Source organism: Fukomys damarensis, unplaced genomic scaffold, assembly GCF_012274545.1.
Source record: "Fukomys damarensis isolate Sample0158 unplaced genomic scaffold, DMR_v1.0_HiC HiC_scaffold_20, whole genome shotgun sequence".
NCBI classification, from domain to species: Eukaryota; Metazoa; Chordata; class Mammalia; order Rodentia; family Bathyergidae; genus Fukomys; species Fukomys damarensis.
The window spans coordinates 42876317-42897390 of record NW_022900932.1 but is presented as its reverse complement, the minus strand read 5'-3'; the positions used below and the strand labels follow the sequence as shown (position 1 = coordinate 42897390).

General features: G+C 38.9%; 1 long non-coding RNA gene and 1 pseudogene across 1 annotated transcript in view; one reads left to right on the top strand and one right to left on the bottom strand.

Moving 5' to 3' along the window:
- LOC109118295 overlaps window positions 1-21074 on the top strand; it is a 72421-nt gene that overhangs the window by 2314 nt on the left and 49033 nt on the right. The window lies entirely within an intron of this gene.
- LOC117287095 lies at window positions 901-1064 on the bottom strand (annotated as a pseudogene).

Below are 21074 nucleotides of genomic sequence, written 5' to 3'. Positions count from 1 at the left end.
CTTTCCACATGCTTTTTTTTTTTTTTTTTTAAAGCTATCATGTCATTGGTGGTCTGTTATCACAAGTAGCTGGAGCATAAGAGAAGAGCATACATATGAGTCTAATAAAAATGTTATCACCATAAAAATCCTAGTTGTACACCTTAGAATACCTGTTCATCTGAAAGGCATGAGTACATTTAGTATACCATGAGATTAGCAATAATGAGTGTTATACCCATATAGAAACCTTTGTCTCTTAATTTAGTTTTCTACTAAAGGCATCTTCTAATAATAAAACATTATTGTTTTACCCACAGAGAACAACCTTTCTATTATAACCAATATACACATATTACAATAATATGTTTAGCAATGTTTATTGAGATGTGCCTCCCATAGGGCTATGAAAATTACTGGGGTCCCATTAGTGAACAAAGGCTGATTAAGATGTTTCCAGGGAGCTGCTCCTTGATTAACCATGGGGAATCTTGTTCAGCCATTTTCTTAAGCCAAAGGGAGTCTCTATTTAAGTGTCCTAAAACATTTTAGATGACTTATGAAAACCAGATTATAATAATTAACATATTATTTTTGACCAATGAATGACCCCCACCCCCAAATTATTGTACACAGACAACTGTATTGTACTAGTAAAACCAGTTTTGACATCATTTTGATCAGCTGGCAACCTGGATAGAAGCATGTCTTTAACCCTAATGACATTATCTCTTTTTTTGTGTGTGCCAGGGATTGGACTTGGGTCCTTGTGCTTGCAAGGCAGGCAGCAGAACCACTGAGCTAAATCCCTGGCCCTATGACATTTAACTTTAAGTAAATATCTTACAAATCCATAAAGGCAAAAAGAAAAAAAAGTTGAGCTTAAACAAAACAACTATAAATACAGTAACAGATTGAACAGACTGATGGATAAAAACACAGAAGACAATTTGTTTATAAACCATAGTGCACTCATTCAGCCAAGTTAAATTATAATAACTCTTTATAGTTTTTAGGTTTGTAACTATAAATAAGACTAGTCAGAACTTTTACACTTGATCTTAGCCAAAAGGCCGAGAAGTGATTAGTCAGAACTTTTAATAGTCAATTAACAGAGATGACTTGTAATAAGAATCAGAAGGAATAAAAACCTTTTACTCTTATAAAAACAAAGACAATTTTTAAGATAGGTCCTAGGCTGGTGGCTTTGTCTAATAGCCACAGGCTTCCTTTGGAAGGAAGTAATCTTGTCTTATTGAGAGATGTATATATATATAGTGAGATCTTTGCCTAAAGTTAGCTCAGATATCTCTGGCATCAGGAGAACTATGACAGCCACAGCTATAAGATACATAGATCATCCCTTTGGTATAATGTCTAATTTATGACTCAAATATACTTCAGGCTATTGATAAGGTCCACAATTCTGCATAGGCATTCCCAAACCTGTGCCTCACTTTTCATCAATATACAGAATGAAATGTCCTTTCATTAGGCTCAGTGTTAGGGCATTTAGTGCTTGTTTAAGCTTCTGGAATGTGGTCTGGGAATCAGGTACCCAGGTTAAAATATGGGTATCTGCCTTTTGGGCTTCTTTTATAAGCTAATATAGAGGTTGTGCAATTTCACCATATCTTGCTATTCAAAGGCAACAAAAGGCTGTCATTTCTATGAATCCCCTTAGGTGTTTTAGGGTCTAGGGTTGCAGAAAGGAAAATATCAGTTTAATTCTCTCTTCTAGCCTTTGGGTTCCCTTAGATATGATAAGGCCGAAATATTTTTTCTCAAGGCTGAAAAGTTGTGTCTTAGATCTAAAAACCTTATATCCCGTCTGCTATAAAATTTAGCAGAGCATGGGTACCTTGGCTAGAGAGTTTTTCTGAGGGAGCACATAACATCATATACATATTTCAAGACCATGACTTGGGAATATCTACAGTATTTAAACAAGATTAAAAAAAAAAAATCTCTTCCCAGGAGGGGAATTGGACTTCCAGGCAAAATCAAAAGGAATGAGTAAAGAGAAACCTGTTCCAGTTGAAGCTAAGGGTTGCAAGAAATAGTGAGTCACCTCTTTTCCAGTAACTCCTTTTTCTGAGGTATGAGGGATGGAAAGAAGGCTAGGGTTGAACAAGAACAACAAAGAGAGATGTGCTAGTGTTTAGCAATAGGCTGATATTTATATTCTCCTATATAGTCATGATTACCCAAGGCTCCTCTGGAGATGACAGTTCAACCAGGGGGAGATGGCAGAGAGTGGCCTGGGGCTTTTTAGTCTTGTTGGACCATCTAATCAGATGGGCCCAATTCCTGGGGCCTTCACCTCAGGGGGCAGTCTAGCTTTCAATATTTACCTGTGTAATCAGGGCATGGCTTATGGGCCTCCTAAGGCAATCTCTCTTAAAGGGCTTGGTTTAGAAGTCTTACCCTTAGACTCTAAAGGTAAGAGTAGGGACCTCAGACTCTGAAGGCAAGTGGGGAAAGACTTAAGCTTGGTAATAGTGGATGGGGCTTTGACTAAACTTGTGTTGGAAATCTCATCCTCAGGGTCCAAAAGGCAAGAGTGGGAAACCTCAGGCTCACTGATAAGAGCCAGGGGTATCTGGTTTCCCTGGTGGCTTATATTTACATTTTTAATACAAGTAAAGATTATCTTTTAATGCAAAGAAAATCTGTACATCAGGTTATTATTATTATTATTATTATTATTATTATTATTATTATTATTTGTACCAGGGATTAAACTCAGGTCCTTGCACTTGTGAGGTAGGCACCACAACCACTGAGCTAAATCCCCAGCCCTACATAAGGTAATTCTGACCCTTTTTATTTCTTACAGTACAGTTCTAGTTGTGAAATAAGCATCATGAATTCCATTTTGTCTTAAGAATCCTGGTAACTTCATGCCCTCTTCCTTCATTTAGCCTCCAGCTCAATCACCCCTACACTTTCTGTCCCCTACTCAGACCTTCATTTTTTTTTAAACAGTATTTGTGGGATTTCTCCACAAATGACCCCAAGGCAGTTTTAATTGCATTTTTTTTCACTTTGGTATATTTTAAAGGAGTAAAAGATTTTTACATTGAGTTACTCAGTCTGAAATGCAAAAAGAAAAATATCAGCATTGCTTCAATTTCTATATATATCCCTAAATATATCCCCTGGGTTGACTCAGCTCCAGCGCAGGTGGCTGCAATCTGGAGAGAACCCAGAAGATAAATGGACCAGAAAATCCACCCTGTTACTGATGCAGGACGTTATCTTCCCAAGGAATCCGTGTTTTTACTCCTGCAGGTGTTTTTTTTAAAACCTAAGTTCATTTCAGCCATAATGACCATGTTTAAAGAAGGAAGCATTGCTAATGAAACCAATAATCAAGAGATCTAAACCACTGCTTTTTGATTCTTTGAAAGAGAGTATGGGAAATTTTAGGGCACTTTTCAGCCTGTAAAAAAGATCACCTCTAGAGATAGGCAGAGTCAAGACAGTGGCTCAGGAAGTCCCACCCTGGGCCCTATGGCAAAGTCCTCAAGGCATTCATGCTAAATGCCTAATCATCTAAGCAATTTTCTTTAGCAGCAATAGAAGACTAGACTTTGTTCAAAATATAGTCTGAAATCCTATGTCTCTGAAGCTCACAGGTTAAACTTATACCGTCAGCTGGCAACCACAATTTGCATGTTACTAAAGGCCACATCTGTCACTTTTCTACATTCACATGGTTGAGGAGAAAGGCTGACTGAAATTCTTTTTTATTCCTAGTTAGTATATGTAGAACACAAGTATAAACTGCTTCTCTGCTAGCTGGTCTGTGAAAGGCAAACAGTTGTTGCAAGTTGCTTCTGCCTGACACCTCCTAGAGAGGTGTAGTCTAGTGATAAGGTAGACAAGGAGTTCTAAAGTTGCCTCCCAGTGAGTTGGGATGAAAACAACTTAAAGGGAGTTTCTGACTTATTAGCAGAGAGAAAAGTATTGAGGAGTGCAGGTAGGATAAGTGGAGAATTTTTTCTTCTGTTTACCTAGTCAGGCTGTCAGGACTTGGCTTCTGCTGAGGAGTGTTTGAGTATGTGCCAGAGAGTAGCCCTGGTTGTAACCCCTCAGTTGTCCTCTCAGCTTCCACTAGTTCCACATAACCAGAGACCTGTCTTTGGAAAGGAACATAGCTGTCTAGTCAACATTCAACCCACAACTAATTAGCAAAAGTATTTTTTCCTTCACACATAAATAATGAGAACCAGACCTAGGAGGAGAGAGAGAAAGTGAATCCAAGGAGGTTGAGGATTCTTCTTTAAGCTAAATGTGTTTTGGTCCCTTAAATGTCCTTCTTGGAAAATGGCTCCTTCGAGTTCTTTTCACAGGGTCTCAGGTTCAGTTTCTTGAGGAAGACTGTTGCCCAGAACACTTAACTGTGGTCATATGTGTTCTCCTGGACAGGCAAATTTTTGATGTCTCATCTGACCCAAAGAAAGGTATGTGTTAATCATCTAAGATGACTTCTCTGTCTTTGGTGTTAGCAATGGCTCATTTTCTATGGGCTCAACCTAAAGGTTCTCGGCTATTGGTTAGGGGGAAGAGGTTGGGATACTTCAGAGTTTCTCCCCTCTCTGGTCTTACTTGTATTTCAAAGGAAAGTATGAAGTGTCAGGAAAAATGATTAGAAGTGAGGCCAGGAAAAGTAAGTATTTTCTTCTCATGATCACAGTGAGTTATTGAGATAATTTGTTCATGAGTTGTTACTTTCCAGCCTGGAAATGTGAGAATGGGGAATCTCAAGAGCTAAGGTTGCCTTCTCATCAGCAGAAGATCAGACCAGAAAGGAAACTGAGGCAGAACAGGCTCAACATTTTGTCTAAGAATGTAGAGAAGGATTGGACCAATCTGTCTCAATGAAATCTGTCCCCTGAATTTTTTGGGGGGGTACTGGGGATTGACCTCACAAATTTATTCTTGAGAGGCTGATGTGGTACCACTGAGCTAAATCCATGGCCCTCCCAAGTCATAAGAATAGCCACTGATCTATTGTCTTTTATCTGGCAGAAGGAAGGGTCCCATGATTTATTGATAGGCATGTATATTTTTCAAATATGAACTATATTTCATAAAAGGACCCATTTTACAGAATTTTATTTCAAAGTCCATTAGGGTTGCTCTAACACTACTTTTCTTGCTGTTGCTTTTTTTGTTTTGTTTTGTTTTTTATGAGACAGGGTCTCACTATGTAGTTGAGACTGACCTGGAACTCACTATGTAGCCCAGACTGGTCTGGAACTCACAGTGATCCTCCTGCCTCAGCCTCCCGAGTGCTGGGATTACAGGCATGCACCACCATGCCCAACTTGCTGTTGCTTTTCCTTAGCACTGTTTTCCCCAAGTGCTGGTGCCTAAGATAATAAACCACAAAAGTCAAAACAGGTCAAACATCAGTAAGTCCAAATTTAGTGTAAACAAAACAGGAATGAATGTCACATTCTTTTATGGGACATATCCTGCCATGTTCTTAACTTAAATTACCATCATTTTAACAAAAGACAATGCATAAAAGAGAAACAAGGCATAAAAATTAAGGCATAAGCAGTGACAAACAAGAATAACAATTTTTTGATTACCTAATATAATCCAGTAACCATGAAATAAAAGCAAACTCTTACCTCTTTCTAATTATCTCTTATCTGGGTGGAACCTCCAATATGATACAGGAGATGAAATATGAAAATGCTATATCTTCGAAGCTGTTAGATATCTGATACATGGAATTTGTGTTCTCTAAAAATCTAAGAATAAATTCTAGAAACAACAGAGGTTAAGAATAGGAAAATATTTATTGGGAGGATAGCTTGTGAGAGGCAGAAGGAGACCCAAATGAGTAGCCAATGACCCCACTTTATAGGGAAGTTTTATAGAGCAAAACCCATGATGGTATAACATGGGTTACAGCCATGATTAACCAATAAGGTTACAAGTATAGTCATTTAGGTAATAGCGATCCGATGGGGAAACAAGTTGTGTAATAAGTGTGCATGGAAACAACAAAGATGAAATGATGGGTCTGAGGCCTTGGTGACCCACCACAGAGACTGATGTCTATTTAGACTTCCTTAGACCTGGTATTTGTCTTTTGAGGAAGTATACAGGCCTGGTCATTTCATCTTTATTTTGAGGCTTGGTCTCCAAAAGATGTGTCTCTGGCCACAGTTATGATGTGTTTCACCTTTGTTCTGACTGACTCTTTTGAGGGTCTATCCCTATCTGACTGCCTGTAATATTTCTAACTTGATTATCTATAATAAATCTGTTCCTTGAATGAATTATGGGAAAGATGTGCATTACAGATACAACTAATGTGACTCAGCATCCTACCAATCATTCTGTCAGTCATACTTTGAAAGACCCAATGGGAGGTGCCTTAGGCCCATTGCATATTTTCAAATCCTTGGTCATAACATATTCCACACTTGTGCCATTTCCCTTTCTACCAGCATGATCCTGTATACTCTCAGCATAATTTCTCCCTTTAAACTTTTTTCTTACCATTGTGTGCTACACCCCATTCTTTGTTCATCATGTACAAGAACTCAGAACCTGTTCTAGGACCCCATTACCCATGGTAATAGGGCCTCACATTTTTATTATGATTTACAATTTATGTGCATATATGTATATCCATGAATATTGATGCAAGACATTGTTGTCCTGATGAAAAAGAATAAGCTCAGAACTACCAAGTAGTTAAAGCTCCAAGAATATAAAAGTAAAATGTGGAGGTCCTAGGAACTGCAATTAGGGAGACAGATTCACAGAGCACTGAATAGGTTTTCTGAAGGAGGCAGGGAAAGTGGTAAGCAGTACTGATTTATTGGCGAAGCAGTAAAAATTCTTTTGTAAGAGATATCAACCAAATATTGAGAAAGAACAGCAGCCAGGTAACAGGACTACTGTGACCAATTAAAGATAAAAGAATGTATAAACTTCTTGACACACAAATTGAGTCTCTGGGCACAATATAAACCTGGTCATTCCAGATGCCAGAAATCAAAGGTAAAGGTCACCACAAGTTTACATTCCCAGGCAGCAGCTTGAGATATATATGTCTTCTTTCTTTACTGGCTCCTTTGTTCCTGTGACCAACTCCCTGTTCTTTTTCTGAGGGTAAAGAAGACTGACATCACAGAACCTAGTAAACAGTGGGGAGTTGCACTGGGGTGTGGTTTATTAGAAAGAACAAATAGGAAAGCCCCTGCTGTTGGGAGAGGTTCCAAAAGAAGGATACCACAGATGTTCAAGTCCAGAGACTCTGTGTGCATCTTTTGACTCAAGAACCATGAAGACATAGGAGCAGAGGATGTTTGAAAATGCAGGCTTGCTGCTGCTTCCCAGGTTTCTTATCAGCAAATTTTATTCGTTCTTTTTCTTTTGCAGTTCTAATTTCCCTAGAGGCTTATCTCAGCTCATCTAGGTAGGTCCTGGCTTTCCCTTTATTCAGTTTATTTAGTTTTCTTGGACCCTTGTACTTTGTCCCTTTATCTTTTGGTCTCATTCCATTTTGGAAAGTTTTCTCAGTGTTGCTTGCATTCTGATTTGTTCTGTTTTCACAAATTCAAGTGACTTTCCAAAGTCTCAATGCTGCCAAAAAACCTAATTTGCCTAGGTATGTCTAAATCTTTTGTCCTGGCTCCCCATTCAGTTTGTATCTCCTTTATTTCTCAAAAGTGCCATGACTTCTCAGTTGGAAGACAACTGCTCTGTTCACCAGCTTTATTTCTCTAAGACTCACAGTCACTGTCTCTCTCAGTGCCAGGCCAAGCTGCTGAGTGAGCTAGAATCCAAGGATATCTTTAATTTTTTGTTTGGTTGGTTTTTGACAGTGCTCAGGATCCAACCCAGGGCCATGCTAGGCAAGTACTTCATCACTAAGTTACACCTACAGGCTCTAGGATATTTTACTTTTTTTTTTTTTTTGAGACAAGGTCTCACTATGTAGTTGAGGTTCACCTTAAACTCACTATGTAGCTCAGGCTGGCTTTGAACTCATGACAATCCTCTTGCCTTAGCCTCCCAAGTGCTAGGATTACAGGTATGTACTGCCATGGTCAGCCCAAGGATCTTTTTAAATGATGGTTTTCTTTGATATCTGCATCACTGCCAAGGGTTGATAAGATCAATGACAAGAAGGTTTTATTAAGAAAATGTGAGACCTGAATGAGCTAAAGTGACTCCATGCTAATAGGCCAGAGACTGTGTTTTTTTACATGCTAATTGCTAACTTGGTTAACAGCCCACCCAGGGACAAATGGTATGACAAAAGGTGACCATAGAACATTTCCTGTATAAGATAAGCAGTGTGTTTGGAATCTTGTCTTCTGGTAGTTCTGTGAAAGCCCTGACTTTTTGTTTAGAAAAACCCTATAAAAAGGACCTCAGCCCCTGAGCAGCTGCCTCTCTGAGCTACTTGGCTCTAGGAGTGCCATCAGGCCAGACTCATAAAGGTCTGTTTACCATCTAGCCTGGTGTGTTCCTTCCTGGGTGACTCTCATTCTCCGTTGAGCTCCCGGAGCCTCACTGAGCTATAATTCCCAGCATCATGGAGGCCTTTTTGGCTGTTCACAGCTTCTGGAAGGCCCTAGGTCTTGCATCCATAGCCCTCATTGGGCTTTAGGACTCAGCATCATGGAGGCCTTTCAGCTGTTCACACTCGGGGGAGTGGAAGTGAGACTTTAGGTCTTACAAAGTCATTAGTAAAATGAAATAGAAGTGTGAAAACAAGATTTTAAGTTTACTTCAATACTGTATCTCTTAAGGAATCATCAGCAGGAACTTGAATAAACAGAACGAGGAAGTTAATTTGTGTCAAAGTTTAACATTTTACCTAGGACATTTTTATTACCCTGCAGCAGCTCCTGACTTTATTTTTTGATTTATAAGCTCATTGAGAGTGTTCCCGCCATCTTCAGTGCCAGAGGGTCTTCTCAGTCAGGCCCTCCCCTGCTGGCGCTTCTGCCACCATCTTCAGAGCTAGAAAGGTAGCCGTGCAGGCACCCCGAGCCCCCCCAACCTTCCCCCTCGTGCTTTTAGACCTCCTGATTGTACCAGTCTTTGGACCTACTCTGTAGAGGCAGAGGTGGTCATAAAGAGTATTTTCTGGCACTTTCAACTTTGAACATCTTTAAAGAAGTGGTGGGAGAAACTTATAGTAGAACTGAGTGGAGTTCAACCATTTAGGAGGTCAGGGAACTCAGTCTGGGCCTTGTAGCCAGAGCTCAGTCTGCTTTGTGGGGTTCTGCCACCAGCTAACTGAGGTCAGGGGACTCGGCTCTGCAAATGGCAGCACATATTGTATATTATGACAGCAGTGATATAGTCTGAAAGAGGCCCTTCAAACTCATTTTTGTTTCTTTTTTTATCCTACTCTGCAAATTCTTTTTTTTTCTTTTGTTTTCTTTCTCTAACTCAGTCTCTCACTCCACTATAGTATCCCTCATCTCCTTTTTTGTTTCTGCTCTTGTCCTAATTCAGATTTCTTCTTTTATTATTTTTTTTCTCTTTTCTTTATGTTTTTTTCTTATGTTATTCTACCTCACTCAAGGGTTACTATATTTCTATTTTGTTTGTTCTTTTTGAATTTAAAAATTTCCTGACGATTGTCTGGTCATTCTACGTCTTTTGGCTTCATATGAAACCTTCTCTAATTCTTATACTTATCTACTCCTCTTGTCTTAACTTTGTTTTAAACCCCCATTGTAAATAGTAAATATCCTTATTGAAAGGTTTATTTACTGTAAGCATACTTTGGATTGCTTCTTGATCTTAATTAAATTTACATGGTTTGAAGGTGATAGATTGATGACTACCACAAGTGGTCAATTTGCGAATTGTGCTTCATTATATTGTGGTGCTGATTGTATCAATTAGGATAAAGGATTGTGATTGATTCAATGAGCTGTTTTCTTCAGTATGATGAAAATGAGAATGTCTATGAGTCATTAGAGACCCATGGGCTGCAGACCAACTATATCAGGAAGATTTAGTAATAATCTAAAGGTTAAACTAAGGATAATCCAATAACAATAGTAAAAATGAGAAAACGCTTAAGCAAGATATAGGGACAGACTTCCAGTTCACCAATGGCAAACAGTGGGGCAAATGAGGATGAAAAGTCTGATAGTGAATCATCAGGACACCCTGAACTCAAAGCACAGGAAGTAACAAAACTGATCAATCAGGCCCTAGAGAAATATAAAACAGAAGTAAATTCCCAAATAATCATAGAGATGACAAGCAAAATGAAAGTTATAATTCATGACCCTAGAACATAAATTGAGAGGAAAATAGATGAGCTCAGGACCATGATAGAAGCCATGAATGCCCAGCATAAAAAAGAACTTGAAACAATAAATGCCCAATACAAGAAAGAAATGGAATCCATAGGACAGATTAGAGCAAATATCCAGGAGATTAAAAACTCCATTAAGAGTGTTCACAAAAGAATAAAAGAGTTCTAAGATAGAATCTCAGATATAGAAGATAAAATTGCAGTCAGTGACCATGAAAAGAGAGGTCTCTTAAAAACAGTAGGAAATCATGAGAAATTGATAAAACAACTCTTAGATGATACTAAGAAGAATAACATAAGATTGATAGGAATTCAAGAAGTAGTAGGAGAAAATGTAAATGACTTAAAAAAGCTGTTCACAGAATTAATTATAGAAAACTTCCCAAATAGAGGGGAAGAATTTGACATACAGATAAGTAAGGCATATAGGACTCCAACTAGCTGTGATAAAAAAAAAATCTACACCTAGACATATAATAATCAAGATCCCAGAAACCAAACAGAAGAACAAAATACTACAAGCAGTAAGAGTTAAGAAACAAATTACATGCAAAGGAAAGCCTATCAGAATTACAGCAGACTTTTCAACACAAACCCTTAGGATAAGGAGAGCCTGGAATGAGATATTTCAAGTACTAAAAGAAAACCTCCAACCTAGACTTTGTATCCTGCAAAACTTTCTTTTAAAATGGATGGGGAAATAAGATATTTCCAGGATAAAGAACACCTGAGAAACTGTATGAATACCAAACCAGCACTACAATGAGTTCTAAACAATATCCTAGAAAAAAGCAGTAAAGGTAACAACACAACGAGGCCCAAAAGAGGAAATCAAATAGGCAAGCCAAGAAACTAAAAGAAGGTGAAAAAAAAAAAAACACATGATAATAATAAGTTAGTACATATCGGTTATAACCATCAATATTAATGGCCTCAATTCACCAATCAAGAGAAATAGACCAGCAGAATGGATTAAGAAGCAAGATCCAATAATGTGTTGCATACAAGACACGTCTAATGTAAAAAGAAGCTCATAGACTGAAATGAAAGGACAGAAAACTTCTTCATGTAACAGGAGCTCCCCACCCTCCAAAAAAGCAGGAGTAGCAATCTTACTCACAGACAAAGTAAGTTTCAAACTTAACCTGATTGAAAGAGACAAAGAACCTCACTACATCCTTGTGAGGGGAAAAATTCAAGAGGAATAGATAACAAATAATTTATTTTTAATTTATTGAGTATGCCAGAAAGTATATATGCTTTTTTCCCCCTTTTCTTCTTTTTTTCCTTTTTCTTTTTCTTCCTCTGATGCTGGGGATTAAACTTGGCACATTGTTCTGGCTAGGCAGGTACAGCACTATTGAGCTAAATCTCAGGCTTTACATTTCATATTTTAAAAATTTATCAATACATTAACCCTTGTCTCTATATGTTGGTCTACCAAATTGATGAGTTATTTTGGTTCTCATTTTCTTTGCTTTTCTATTTGAGAATTTATGAAATCTGTGTATATGAGTAGTATGAAAAGTATTAAGGTCCGTCATTTTCCTCTCTCATCTCTGCTTTCTACAAACTTCCTTTTCTGTCACTACAGCTTGTTTGGTTGGAAATTTGTTAAGATAAATGTTGTTATGTTATCAATATATCTTTGTACCTATTTTCTACTGATGATGAACATTAATTTTTAAGTAATTTTATTATAACTATATTTAATCATTAATATCATTTAGTATCTGATACATATTACAAATTCTCCAACTCCTTCAAAGATGATATTTGTTTTATTTCAAATTATACAAATCACCAACTTTCCACACATCACTGTGTAAGACTTGAATAGGCTAAAGAGACTCCATGCTAATAGGCCAGACTGTGCTTCTTCATATGCTAATTGCTACCTTGGTTAACAGCCCGCCCAGGGGCAAATGGTATGACAAAAGGTGACATAAGATAAGCAATGTGTTTGCAGTCTTTTTCTGTGAATTCCCTGACTCTTTGTTTAGAAAAACCTTATAAAAAGTACCTCAGCCCCTGAGCAGTTGCTTCTCTGAGCTACCTGGCTCTGGGAGTGCCATCTGGCCAGACTAATAAAGGTCTATTTACCATCTAGCCTGGTGTGTTCCTTCCTGGGTTTCTCGTTTCTCCATCAAGCTCCCGGAGCCTCGCTGGGTGTTAGGGCTCAGCATCGTGGAGGCCTTTTTGGCTGTTCACGCTCCGTGAAGTGGAAGTGAGACTTTAAGTCTTACAACTGCACTATTTTATTATACCTAAGTATATATTGCATTGTAGAAAATATTCATTGTGTATATGTGGGGGGGGTATGTTATTACATATATGTGTGCACTATTAAATAAGAAACATGGGCATGAATGTGGTAGGAATGTGCACATTTGGCATATTGATAGTTTCTCTGGCAACCTTATGATTTCTTAAAACTACATGCTTGACTTAATTCATAGTCATTCATTTGGCAAGAATATTACATATCTATTGGTGTTAAATTCTATCATTATGCTTATAAAATATAATAAAAATAAGTATGGAATATAATGAAATAGAATCAGAAAAATCTGATCTTAAAAATGAATTTTTTTAGTTGTTTCTGGATTTCAAATATAAGTATATTTTTTTCTGTGGGAAGTTTTGTTAGAAAATGTAAGTGGTGCAATCAACAAGTATATGATATTTATCAATTAATTAAACCAAGGAGTTTATAAATCATAAAATTTTGAGGAGTTTCTCAACTATAATACGTCACTTTGTTTTATTTATAATTACATTCTTTAAAAAATATAAGAAAATGAGAAAGAACATAATATTTGAAGATCATATCAAACTAATGTATTTCGATTAGTCTGTTACATAAATTCTTGTTTATTTCACATCCTTTTTTTGCTATATATATGTATATTTGAAATTTTTATTTAGTATCTTCATTTCTTGTTATGTATCTTTGCAATCTTTAATAAAAAATAATATAAAAAATAAAAGCTCATTGAGTCCTGGAAAAAGTGTATAAACGAGCCAGTTACAAATCCATTCAAGATTATATTTCCTTTCAGCAGTACTGTTGAAGCAGACTGTCAGTTTATTTTCTGCAGTCAATTCTGCCTTTCTTAAGAAGAATGTCTGATTGCCTTAAGCTACAGAGAGGCCTTTTTTTTTTTTTCCTAGAAGAAAAAGCTGCCCACATAGTTTATGTTAATACAAACCTGCAGGTGGCAAATGACTTGCTCTTTGGAATGAAGGCAAATGGCTACTTTGAGACTATTGAGATGCATTAGAGTTCTTGATTTGAGAAAAGGAACACACTGAAGCAAGAAATAAATTAGTCTGAAGCCATTTACAGGCTAACAGGCACCCTGTTGTCCCTTTGTGAATCTTAGGTTCTTGGGTCCAGCCACTGATCCAGCCTTTAGCCAAACTCCCCCTTCCACCCACTTCTTTCCTCTACTGTGATCCTTGAATTAATGAACTCCTCTGGGAAGCAGGATCCTTTAATTTACTGTCAAACCACCCCCACTTCCAAAACTCTTCATAAATCATTCAAAGAAAGAATTCTTCACAGCAGGAAACAAGCCTCTTGGTATGCTGCTTTAATTTTATATCACTTCTGGAATTACAAGAGATAGTTTGGTCCAACTTCTGCTGAAGATAATATTGAAGGTTGTTTGCCCACTTTATTGACAAGCTATGAGTCTCTATGAAAGGGAATTGTGCCGCTCAACAACTACGCCATGCACACTGACAGATCTGACTGGAGATTTTTATTTAGGGGAGCGAAGTGGGAGAGAGGTGGCAGAGGAGGCAGGAGAGGGGTGGGGAGGAGAAAGACTATTATTTATGGGTTTGTTGGAAAGGGCCTCCCATACGGGCAGGGTAGACTATCCTTAACCTATGGCAAGGCATGTTGTCTCTTAAAATTCATACCTTGCTGGAGCTCTAAGCTGGGGGTTTGGTGTGGTGGCACTGTTTTTGGGGAAAAAGAAACTTAAGAAAGGTTTCAGGGGTAGAAGAACCTGGAGGTCCGATTTAAAATGGCGGCCTCGCAAAGTACCTTAACATGATCAATTCCCTAACACTCTATGGATGAGATCCTTGCAAGTCAGAACCAGAACCATTTTCTCTTTCTCTAAAAAGTTTTTTCAGACAGGGTCTCTCAATGTAGTTCAGTATGTCCTTAAATTTACAATGTAGTCCAGGGTATCCTTGAACTCAGCAATCCTCCTGCTTCAGACTCCCAATTCTGGGATTATAGATGTGCACCACCCTACCTGCCTGAGAAACCTTTTCTCCCTTGCACCCTTTGCCACTAGCTAGAAGCTGTAGAGACAAGTGACTCCAGCTCACAAACAGCCTGTGTTCTGAAGGTTCCTTCATTTATCACTTGTTTGGAAGCCATGACAGTTTTCCATTCTAGAAATATATTTGTTCAAATTTGGCTGGATTCTGTGTGCCATTGAATCTGGGATGACTATAGCATTTGAAATATGACCTCCAAAAGATATAAAGGAAGTATTACATTGTAAGACTTACAGTCTCACTTTCACTCCATGGAGTGTGAACAGTCGAAAAGGCCTCCACGATGCTGGGTCCTAACACCCAGCGAGGCTCCAGGAGCTCCCGAGAAACACAGGAGGGAACACACCAGGCTAGATGGTAAACAGACCTTTATTAGTCTGGCCAGATTGCACTCCCACAGCCAGGTAACTCAGAGAGGCAACTGCTCAGGGGCTGAAGTCCTTTTTATAGGGCTTTTCTGAACAAAGTTAGGGCATTCACAGAACTACCAGAGGACAAGATTCCAAACACATTGCTTATCTCAATCAGGAAATGTTCTATGGTCACCTTTTGTCATGCCATTTGCCCCTGGGCAGGCTGTTAGCCAAGTTGGCAATCAGCATATGAAGAAGTACAGTCTTGCCTATTAGCATGGAATCACTTTAGCTTATTCAAGTCTTACAACATTTCTCAACCTGTTAAGACATCTGATCTGCTGAGTTCATGTTCTTTAAAATAGAAGAATGGCCGGGGCTTTAGCTTAGTGGTTCTGCTGCCTGCCTTGCAAGCTCAAGGTCCTGAGTTTGATCCTCGATACAAAAAACCAAAACAAAAAAGCCCAATATACTAAAAAAGAAGAATGAATTTTAGGAACAATGGAATCCACTTGTCAAAAATAGGCTTTTGAAAGGAAAGTTTACTCTGGTAAACAGAGAATAAAACCAGGATATTCTAGCAGCTATCTGGAAAAAGCCAAGTTTATCATATCTGTGGATAGTCTGACATTGGGAGAGAGAGATGTGACAGCTGGCTGGGAGGGATTTCATCCATGAGTGGATGGGCTAATGTCAGGAGAGGGAGAGAGATATTATCAATTAACTGGGAAAGAAATTAGGCTTATATAGGTTTTGAAGGGGCTAAGAAGTCTGAGGTAAAATACTTATGACTTAGATGTCCAAGAATGGTTTGCTTAGGTGTATATATAATTACTGGACCTCTTGGCACCAGGGGTGTGATACACTACATTTTGAGTCCATTTGCCCTATTTACTAGGAAGCTGCTGTTGTTTGTTGAAAGCAGCCTGTTTGTCCCATTTGTTTCTGAAGGACTCACTTAAGTCAGACAACACAATAGAATGTCATGATCTCATCTTTGAGCAAGCACAGGGGTACAGAAGGAGACTGCAAGTTAGATTAAAATATAATTTTTGAGATATGACAGGAAATTCCTATCCTTATGTTAGGGCAACAGTATAACATGTCCTGTCCTTCGATGTTAACTGTAAGACAAGATATGTCCTGTCTTTTTAATCTCAGCCACAAGATAAGCTAGTGCTGGTTAACTAATCTCTTTGAACAAGCCATCTAGGGAGGAAAAGGGGTAAAATTCTGGCACAGGCTATTGGGGGGGGGTCTGGTTAACTTGCTTACTTCAGTAATGTATTTCATCTCTTGTGCTGACCCTGTCAAAGGTTCAGCTTTATCTGACTGCCTACAATATGTCAACCTAATTTAGCTATCTATACCATTAGAAACCTACTTAAAGGCCAGACATAGTGGCACATGCATGTAATCCTAGCACCTAGGAGGCTGAGGCAGGAGGACTGCTGACTTTGAGGCCAGCCTAGGCTACATGGTGAGTTTAAGACCAGTCTGAACTACATAGCAAGACTCTGTCTCAAAAAACAAACAACCCCCCCTACCAAAAACCAAAACTAAACCAAACCAGAACAACAAGGAACCCTATTTTAACCTACTGTATATCACTCCTATAATCCTCAAAGAAGCTCAAGTCCCTAAAATGGTCTTATTATAGCAAATATAACTCACAATGTTGTAGCTCTAGGTGGTATTGTGAGACCTGACTGAACTAAAAAGACTCCTTGGTGGCTGATAAATGACCCCAGAGGCTGATGTGCACCCCTCCCCTTATCAAACAACAGGTACCAGGGATACAACATTCAATTTTGGCCTTAACTCTTTGGGATGGAAAGCTTGGGACAACACTCTCAAGGACCAATTATTGTTATATCGCTCGTCCTCATGTTTGGTCCCTGCATGGAAATATGGAGATCAAAACTCATACATCAGAGAGTAGCTGCTGCCCACAATCATCAGATGCTAATTATGTGGAATAATGAAAATTGATATGAACATAACAAGGGGTAAGGAGATACCCCAAAAACAAAGGGGGGAATGATAGGGAGAACTTTTATAAATAACAAAATCCTATAAAGTGTTACAATGTAGAATGGCTTCTGCTGTCTCTAACAGCGGTTTGTTTTGTTTAGCTCAGAACTAATAGGCACCAAAAGCACCAGTTGCTGAATGAGGCATTTGACCTTATCCTGAGATAACAGGGCACATCAAGGTCCTGAGCTCCAATGAGACTGGAACCACCTGACTGTAAAAGTGTCTAAATGAAAAAAACATTGTTAACATTTGCTTTTCTGACTCTGAACAGCCACTTCCTATGAGCTGAGCAAATCTTCAAGGTAAACTCCCCACAGCAAAGAACTGTTAAGTCTGAATTGAAAGTTAACTGTCTTGTGACCATGATTTACATATCTATAAGTGAAATGTAACCACCTGAATGAGGTCACGGCTGTAAAACCTATAAAACCTATGCACAATCCTATAATGGGGCTTCATTTCTCTTAGAGAGTGGAGTCTGCAAGTGAGTAATAAACTTCTTTCAGTTTTTATCTGTGTCCCAGTACTTGGTGTTTTCTCACTGGCTTGGTAAAACAGGTATGACAGAGTCAAGCTGAGAAGAATCAATCACACACCCTGGAAGTTGTAGCAGATTATTTTTGCTAATGGACCAATCAGTCCCATCAGGGTAGTGAACCCCTAGATTTGGGAAAAGAATGGTGAAGATACAGTGGTAAGACACTTAACATTAGTTCATCGGCTGAGGTAGATACATTCAGCTTATACAATTGGATAGAAAGGTACACTCACATTTACCTTATTTACATATGGTGGGAAGCAGGGGTCACAGAAACTCTACTGAGAACAAAGACAATGAAGGAAAACATGTCTGAATGAGAGCTGGACATATTTTAAGTGCAGGAGGGGTCGGAGCTAGGAGGAGTGTTTTGCTTACTACCCAGTTAGCTGTAGCACAGGCTTTTTCTGGTCAGGAATCATTTCCCTGTTCAGTCTGAGATAAGAAGGTAGGGTACGGCTAAAATTCACGGGGCTGGGAAAGGAGATGTGACAAGATTCCACAATACATGGACAGAACAGTTTCTAAATTCCTGTACATGGACTTCTCATGAGAATTTGAGCAAGTTTCCAACAAGATGGCCTAGACCTGATATCAGACTGAGTAGTGGAGGGGTGGTTGAACAAAAAGAATAGTCCAGGGCCAGAGATTTAGCTCAGTGGTTCCGTTGCCTGCCTTGCAAGTGCAAGGACCTGAGTTCGATCGCAGGCACCAAAAAAAAAAAAAAAAAAAAAAAAAAAAAAGTCCATACTGAAGTTTGGCCACTTTGTTTTCTCTTGCATGGTGGTCTGCTCTCACACTTTTCCTACTTTTACTTGGCTCAAACTCATTCTGCAGAGCCTGTTTCTTTTTCTGCCTTTAATAAAACTCTGCTATTATTTGTACTTTTCTCAATCAATTATTTGCTCAGGACAGAAAGAATCTAGAAATCACCTCCATAAAGAGATTCTAGCACACCAAAATCTGGTAACATATTTGGCTTAGCCAGCCAGGGGAGCAGGTAAAGCCCCTTGGGCACTTTTTTTTTCTGCTTAGTTTATCTCCCCTTTTCTTCTCTTTCCAATTTTTGGTCACTCATTGTGGATACAAATAAAAAAAAGAACAGACAGAAAGCCTGTTAATAATTTACTTGTAGAACAGATTGTTTAGGTACCATGTCTGGGACTAGAGTTTAATATGCCTTTTGACCTCATATTTCTGTTCGCTGTGTTACTTTGCTCAGTTTTCTCACTCTTTTGGGAACAAATAGGTGTTGGTACCTTGGTAGCCTGCCTGAGTAGCTTTCTATCTCACTTTACTCCTTCTGTAAGACTCCCAGGGATCTTAACCAAACGTTCCAAAGAACTACTGAACAGCAACAGTGAGACAACACCCCAGAGGAACCGAACGAGCCTCACCCAAGAATGGTGTTAGATAGACCTTTATTAGTCTGGCCAGATGGCCCCTCCAAGTAATGACTTGGAGAGCACCCTGAGCCCAGAGTACAGGAGGGTTTTATATATTTCTAGATGGGGCAGAAGCAAACAAAATTACAGAAGTGAAATTGCATCAGTTAGAAGAAAGGAACAGAACATACAGTTTGCACAGGTTGAGGCTGACATTTCAGTGACAAAGTACAGAGCTGTGGTTAATCTCTATAGGAATTCCATTTTCATGACAAAGTGTAGGGCTATGGTTGATCTTTATGGGAATCATCTATCTCTTCTACCTGGAATGTTCACACTTGGTGTTTGTTCCTGACCATTGTCCTGAATATGTGCTGTCCTTTTGATGACTCCAGGCCTTTTTTGCCTTCACAAGAGGGTGAGTTTAACCTTCAACTAAGACGGCATCCATGCTGGCACTTTACGCCTCACACTTCTTACACTAAAAGTCTGGTCTGTGCTTTTTTCCTGGATGACCATTTCCTTTTCAGGATGCTATCTTAGTCAGGGTTGCCATCTTGTCTCATTACAGACCACCATCTGGTCTAGTCACAACTGGTTACCATTTTGGATCAGCCATGTGGGTTCCACCATGTTTGCTTCCTTTCCATTTTTCTTCTAACAAAATGTATGAGAAACATGCCTGACAGCCTGAGCAGAACAAAAGAACAGCCAGTAAGGTTTAACTCAAATGATTATGAATCATTCTTAGAATTTTAAAATGTTTTTTTCTTTAAAAAGATGTTCCCATTTCTACCACCTTAAACAAAGTACCAAATTTTTATTATTGTGGTAAATGTAAGGGGTACTATTTCTCAAGTAGCACCACATTGCTTAAGTAGAGCCATCAAGTTGCTCAGCATGGCTAAGGGAGTCCAGGTAATGAAGGACTCCACCCTGATCTCATGAAAGTTTCAAAAGGCTAGGTACAGCCATCAAGTGGCTCAACACCCCTCTCCCCAGGGAGTTAATGGACACCCCCCCCAATATGGAGACAAAAGCCCTCAGTAGGGCTTTCTTCTGTGTTTCTGTATGGGATGCAAAAAAGACAGTCCATATTGAATTTTGACCACTATGTTTTCTCTTGCAAGACTATTGAGAACAATCAGAGTCAGGATGAGGACTGCCTTCCCTGATCTGCCTCAAAGGGTTACATTAATTCTCCTGTGATGCCCCCACCCTCAGTACCAGAAAGGGGATAGCATTACTTTATCACCATAAGTGGCACCTAGAGCGGAAGGTTATGCATATAATCCTTTTAGTGCTGATGTTCCATTAGTTTCTCCATATATTTACCTTCCCACAGTCTGCTACCCCTGAAAACCTAAATCCCTTTTCCTTTATCTTGTCACATCTCTACAAATTTGTTGTTCTCTAGGTACTGTAAAATATATCTAGAAGCTAGGGAGAAAAAAAGAAATTATATGGAGAATAAAAATAAGGGCAAAACAGAGGAAGAAAAATTGAGAAGAGGAAAAAATAAAGAAAAAAAGAAGAAAAAGAAGTAAGAAAAAGAGATAAAAGCAAAGAAGAAGGATGCAAAACTTCCAAACCCAAATAAACTGGTGAGGAAGAAAAAGACAAAGCAATAACTAAACAAAGAAGAAAATGCACATACACCAAACAATTTTATCTCTGATTTTGAATGTGTGGGGTTGTTTTCCCCATGATCTATAATTTTAGGGCAATATCCAAGTCAAGATGTGTCCCTGCTTATACTGGTCAATAGACCTGTGCTGGATGCAGGACCCAGAAGATAGCATGATTAGGTCAAGGATGCCCATGCTGTGACTTTCAAATCCAAGGCTAAGCTTGGCTCTGGCTGTTGGTGCAGGGCCTGTGTCCTGGAAAGAGAGGATCTCTTTCATGCCTATTCATGGCTCCCTGTCTATACAGCTTTCCTGTCTCTGTCTCTCACCTAGTCACTGTGGCAACGTAGTACTGGGAACCCCGAAGGAAAGCCATGCTGTGACTGCTCTGACATCTCCTTTCAAACAATCAGCCCTTCCCCAGAATAATGTCTGAATAAGTATACTCTGTTCAGGAATATGGCAAGTGCTCGGAGTCTCAGGCAAGTTCTTCATCAGCTCTTGCATATCAAAGGACTCGCCTGA